Source organism: Neomonachus schauinslandi, chromosome 15, assembly GCF_002201575.2.
Source record: "Neomonachus schauinslandi chromosome 15, ASM220157v2, whole genome shotgun sequence".
Classification (NCBI taxonomy): domain Eukaryota; kingdom Metazoa; phylum Chordata; class Mammalia; order Carnivora; family Phocidae; genus Neomonachus; species Neomonachus schauinslandi.
This window is the reverse complement of record NC_058417.1, coordinates 23,295,021-23,301,847: the sequence shown is the minus strand read 5'-3', so window position 1 is coordinate 23,301,847 and position 6,827 is coordinate 23,295,021.

The following is a 6,827-nucleotide window of genomic DNA, read 5'->3' as shown; positions in this document are numbered from 1 at the left end:
AAGATAATTTCCGAAAGTGAAAAGTGCTATAAAACAAGTAATGGTGTAATTGATAGAGAAAGGGACGGGAAGCCACTTTTAGGTAGCTTAGTCAGGTTCATTCTGGAGAAGTGATATTTTAGCTAAAAGAAGGCAGCCCTTCCCAGATCTGGGAAATGCATTCCACATAGAGGAAACACGTGTCTGAAGAAGGGGAAAGGTTTGGAACAGTGAGGAAATAGAAGGCCCAGGTGACTGGAACCAAGTTGTAATGAGGAAGTGTGGTACAGATAAGGCTGAAGGGGCAAATAGAAACCAGATCTCATAGAATCTTATAACAGAGTCATGGTAAGGAATTTGGATTTTAATCTAAGCTCAGTGTGAAGGTATTAAAATTTTTTTGTACTGAGAGAACAACATGATTTAGCATATCACTTTATATTTATTTTCTTCATTGTAATGTACAAAATTATTCACTTATGCATCGCCTCTCTCTGTTCTAGAATGAAAGTCCATGAGCATGGGGATCTAATTTGCTTTACTGCTGTATTCCCAGTTTCTGTGCACTCTTCAATAAGTATTTGGTGACTGAATAAGTGAATGTTTCATAAAACATTACTCTGGCAATTTGGAGAATGAATCCTAGAAAGGCTAAGAGTGGACAGAGGGAGGCTAGTCAAAGTAGAAATGATGATGATGGCTTGGATTAGGGTGGGTCTCTGTGCTGATGGAAATGAATGGATAGATTTGGGATATATTTTGGAGGTAGAGCTAAATGTACCAGATTGATTTTATGTGGAAGTGAGGGAAAGGGAGGAATCACAAAGACCACTCCTAGATTTTTTGCTTGAAACCCTGGGTAGATGGTATGCCATTTACTGAGCCAGGAACCATTATGGAAGAACAGCTTTTTGGTGAGGATGAGATACAGGAGTGGTGGTGGCGGCGAGGAATCAACTGCTATGTTTTGGACATGTGAAGATGCCTAGTTGACTTTAAATGGAGAAGTCCAAGGAGGTAGTTGGTTCCATAAGTCTGAATCTCAGGGAAAAAGGTCAAGGCTGGAGAAATAAATTTAGGAGCCATCAAAATATAAATGGTACAATGGAATACTATCTAAGAAGCATTTAATTTGTTAAAGTTGAGTTATACATATTCAACCAAAGAGTCTAAGAAATACTTTAAATAGTGGGTTAATTCCTTTACATTCAAGGAAAGCAAGTGTGGAGTAAGCACGAGATGGGTGATGTAAATCTGTTGTATTCTCAGATGGATTCAGCCCCTGATACCCTCTCATAATGGGAGAATCTTGCTGTTCCAGTTGTATCCACTCTTTAAAAATAAGTATTTTTCATGAAATACAGCCCCTAAGTGAAAGCCCCAAGTCCTTCATCTGTTGCTTCATAAAAACAACTTATCTCAACATGGGAGGAAAAGAATTGACTTAAGAGCTTATTAAGAAATGAAGTGTTGACCTTCAGTTCAGCACATAAATATGGCCACAACCATGTATAAAATCAACATGTATGAAATCACAACTACCAGACTTTATAGGTGATTTAAGGAATTTCTGAGAATAATTCTACATCATGAGGTTTCTTCTCTTTATGAGCTGACTTCAGAACCCAATCCTTATGTAAGTGGTGGAAAACCCATATCTAAAAGCATGATCATGTGGAGGTGCCTGGGTGGCTCAGTCAGTTAAAAGCATGATCATGTGGCCAACAGACACATGAGAAGATGCTCAACATCACCATCAGGGAAATGCAAATCCAAACTACAATGAGATATCACCTCATACCTGTCAGAAAGGCTAGAATCTAAAACATAAGAAACAACAAGTGTTGGTGAGGATGTGGAGGAAAAGGAACCCTGTTGGCTATAAAACAAATGTATACGCCTATAAAACAAAAGTTTGAGAAGCAACCAGCGACAGAAGACAAGGAATACGGAGTCACCAAAGCCAGAAGAAACTTTCAGGAAGAAGGTAGTGATAAGCTGTTTTAAAGGCTGTTGAGAGGCTGAGGAGGTCACTAGTGACCCTGATAATATCAGTTTTGGTGGCATGGTGCATGGAGATGGTTGATTTGATAAAGGTGGAAGTTGGAGACTGTGATGAAGCCAATGCTTTGCAAAGGTTTAGCTGAGAAGGAAAGCAGAGAAGAAGGGTGATGACTAGAGGCAGATGAAAGTTCAAAAGAGGTTTTTCCTTTTTGGTTTTGATGGCTTTAAAGATAGGTGCTAGGGGATGTTTGTAAAGTGTAAGGAATGATCCACTGAAAAGATGGAGATCAATAATGCAACGGAGAGTGAAGACTGGTGGACTGGGGGTGGGATGAGATTTTGTCAGGGAGCATTGGAGGGTTGGGAATGGAAGAAATGATATGAAATAATATCCTCTAGAGTGGGAAAATGAACTTAGTAGGAAAATGCATAACTGCTGAGCAGTGAATGCCCATTTGAGTTGGAGACAGTGAATTAAAAAAGAAACCAATCAGCATGAGTCAGCTGCTTAGATAAAGGTGTGAAGACATTGTAGTGTTGAACTTAGCCAGGGTTAAAGTTTTTTCAGGTAAATATGATAGAGGGTTATGGCAGAATTCTTTGTGCCTCTTTCCCCCTGATAAAAAAAGGCCCCTAGAATTGGTGGTTCAACAGAGGTTTAGCATCCTGAGACCTAAGAAGGAAGACCTAGGGATGGCTCTCCTTATTAAGAATAATGCTCTGGGGGCACCTGGGTGGCACAGTTGGTTAAGCCTCTGACTCTTGGTTTCTGCTCAGGTCATGATCTAGGGTCGTAAGATCAAGCCCAATGTTGGGCTCTGTACTCAGCAGAGTCTGCTTAAGACTCTGTCTCCCTCTGCCCCTCCCCCATTCTCTCTTTCAAATAAATAAATAAATAAATCTTTTTTTTTTTTTAAGATTTTATTTATTTATTAAGGAAAGAGAGAGAAAGCACAAGCAGGGGGAGTGGCAGGCAGAGGGAGAAGCAGGCTTCCCACTGAGCAGAGCCCAATGTGGGCCTCGATCCCAGGACCCTGGGATCATGGCCCGAGCCAAAGGCAGACGCTTAACCGACTGAGCCACCCAGGTGTCCCAATAAATAAATCTTTTAAAAAAAGAATAATATTCTGGATTATATTAATAATCCATCATGCCTCTCTTCTTTCAGAGTAATGAATTGTATTGAATGTTGAATATGTGCTATATACTTTACTTTCATAAGCATATAGTTGGTGTTAAACAAGTCTAAGTTTAAATACCTCCCAGCCTCTCCACCTAATAGCTGTGACCTATTCAAATTAACCTGTCTAGAACTCATTTCCTCATCTGTAAAATGAGGATCCTGAGACTTACTCCAGGATTCTTCTGAGAATTAAGCTAGGCTCATAGGCAATGGTGTAGAGTGGAAAGAGCATGAGTGTGGAGTATCAGAAAGACTTATGGGTGAATCCAGTTGTATCTACCTAATGTGATAATCTTAGACAAGTTATTTCACTGGTCTGTGCCTCAATTTCCTCATTGGTAAAATAGGGATTATAGGATTATAATATCTACCTTGAAGGTTAGGAATAATATGATTGTTCACCACACAGGGCTCAAAATGGTAGAAGTAGGTCAGGATACCATATATATACATTTGCTAATATATAGAAATTATAGTTATTGAATAAAGCATTTGGAATAAAATCTCATAAAAGTAATGCTTAATAAATATTAGTTCTTTTCTATCTTTCAGCCCATTCTCCTAGTTGAGTAGTTCTTGACCCTCACTGCACATTAGACTCCTCCGAGGAACTTAAAAAACAAAAAAGATGGGGCACCTGGGTGCCTCAGTTGGTTGAATGTCTGACTCTTGATCTCAGAGTGGTGAGTTCAAGCCCCACAATGGGCTTCACGCTGGGCTGGGAGCCTACTTAAAAAAAAAAAAAGAAAAACAAAACAAAAGAAAACTGGGTCCCAGAAATTCGGGTTTAACTGTTTTAGTGTAGCAGGCCTATAATTTCTGAAAGCTTCTCAAGTGATTCTAATTAAAGTCAGGGTTAAGAATCACTGCTGGGGTGGGGGGATGGGCAAAATGGATGAAGGCGGGTGGGAGATACAGGCTTCCAGTTATGGAATGAATAAGTCATGGGAATAAAAGGTACAGCATAGGGAATATAGTCAATGATAGTGTAATAATGTTGTATGGTGACAGATAGTAGATACACTTCTGGTGAGCACAACATAACACATAAACTTGTAGAATCACTGTTTTATACCTGAAACTAATGTAACACTGCGTATCAATTATTTTCAAGAATTTTTTTTTAAATCGTGAGATGTGAAGAATTTGATGAATTAGATTATACAGTCATGATTTAATCAAGTGGATGACATCAGGCCTCATTATGTCTTAAAATATTAGTTCCATTTCTTTCCTCTTTATAGCCTGACACTACATTTTGAACATTTAAAGTAATCGGTATGTATTTGCCAAATTAGTGAACATGGAGAAATAGGAACTCTCATACACTGTGTTAAAAATATATGTACTTCTGTTAAATGTATTTGTTTTAAAAATGTAAAAATGATTCAGCCACTGTGGAAAAAACATTTGTTGGTTCCTCCAAACATTAAACATAGAATTACCATATGACCCAGAAGTTTACCCCTAAATATATACCTAAAGTAACTGCAAACAGGTACTCAAATATGTACATGTACATGCATGTTCATAATAGCACTGCTCAAAAAAATTAATGAATAAATTTACTTCTAATATTTAAAAATCACTGCTAGAAATTATCTTTCTGAAGGCCCAATGGGACCATGTTGTTTCTCTGCTTAAAAACCTCTCATAATTCCCCATTTTCTGCTGAGTGTAGTCTGAGCTCCTGTAACTTGTATGCCAGGCCCTGAGCAATGATTCTGCATACTCTCAAGAAATATGACATACTCCCATGAATAATTTCAGCTGGGGTTCAACTCCCCCAGCCCCCACCCCTTTTACTTACCAGCTATGTGACCTTAGGACAAGTTATCCTCTCTAAGCTTTAATTTTATCATCTCGTTTTGGCTTGGCTTCTTCTGACTCAGAACCTTTGTACATATTTTTCTTTCTTTTTGATATGGCCTCTCTCCTTTTCCTGGCAAACTCCTTGTATTATTCAAAACTCAGTTTTATATCTCCTCTCCTCTGTGAAGCTTACCCTGAATGTCCCCTCTTTGACATAGTCTGTCTTCTTTCCATGAGTTCTCATGCCACTTTGTAAATACCTCTATTTTAGCTCTTTTCCTTTTGTGTTGTAATTATGCTTCCACATCTGTCCCACACAAGACTTTAAGCTTTTTGGGGGATTGGGCCTGTATCTCACTTATTCTCATATTATGTTTGCTTAGCATGGAGCCAGTTTCATAGTAAGTGGCCAATAAATCTTGTTGAGTTAATGAGGTGAAATAAAATAGACAAAGATCCCTGAAATTGCCAACCTTGCGGATTTAGGAAAGGACCTATGTCTTTTGCTTGGTGCTCTGTAATAAATTGGGGCTGAATAAATAAAGTCAAATAGGAACTGTCAGAGTTCTATCAATTCTGATCTTGACAATGTCCAGGTGACTCATTAAAGGACCATTTCCTCTTGGGGAAAAAACAAAACAAAGCAATTTAGAACCACTGTCAATAAAAGTGGCAAGGAAATTGAATCATATTTTGTATAACTGGAATTTCTCCAAAAACCAGTATGGTCTGACTGGTGGACACTCATGGTTTCTCAACTGTAGCAAGTGAGAACACAAAGTCTGGATAGCACTGTAGTGGGAGCTACTTGGGATATCTTGTTTTTATGAATAGAGGGGTCACTCCATGCCTTAAAATTATGTTTCTGAAAATATTTTTTTTCTTCTCCACTCCCCACCTATCATACCCCAAACTTTGTGGTTGTTGTTTTCAGTGGGCTTGGCATGGACTAGGGCCTAGGGATACACAGAAGGATTGGACACGGTCCTTGCTCTCGAGTAGCTTCAAGTCTGCTAAGGGTAGAGAGCTATTTTCAGACAAAGCAAGATTATATAGGTACAGTCATGTAAGTTATAGCAGGTAAGGGAGTAGTCACTCTGTGGTGGCAGGATAGGATGGGCTTTCTGGAAAGTTAGGAAAAGTTTATAGGGGAGATAAATTTGGCATACCCTTAAAAAATAAGATGTCAACAAATTAGACAAGACAGGTAAAGCTATTTTAAGTAAGGGGAATATAACAACAAATGCAAAGTGGTATGAAAAAAAACCTGTTGTGTTTGGGGATCTACTAGTGGTTCAACAAAGCTGGAAGTGGATAAAAACAGACTCTTGGGCTGCCTGGGTGGCCAGTCCGTTAAGCATCTGCCTTCGGCTCAGGTCATGATCCCGGGGTCCTGGGATTGAATCCCGCACTGGACTCCTTGCTCAGCAGGGAGCCTGCTTCTCCTTCTGCTTGCTGCTCCCCCTGCTTGTGCTCCCTCTCTCTCTCTCTGACAAACAAACAAATAAAATCTTAAAAAAACAACAACAACAAAAAACCAGACTCTTAACAGAGAACAAACTGGTGGTTGCCAGAGGGGAAGTGGGTGGGGGGATGGGTGAATAGGTGAATGGGAGAAGAGTACACTATCATAATGAGCACTGAGTAACATATAAAGTTGTTGAATCATTATATTGTACACCTGAAACTAATATAACACCATATGTTAATTATACTGGAATAAAAATATAGAAGCTTAGTGCAGAGATCTAGTGGTTTGCCAAACAGAAGAAAGTGGTCAGCGTCTTACTTTCTAATATTCCTCATCCCATGAGCCTCAGTGTAGGGCTACCCTAGGAGTCCTTTCATT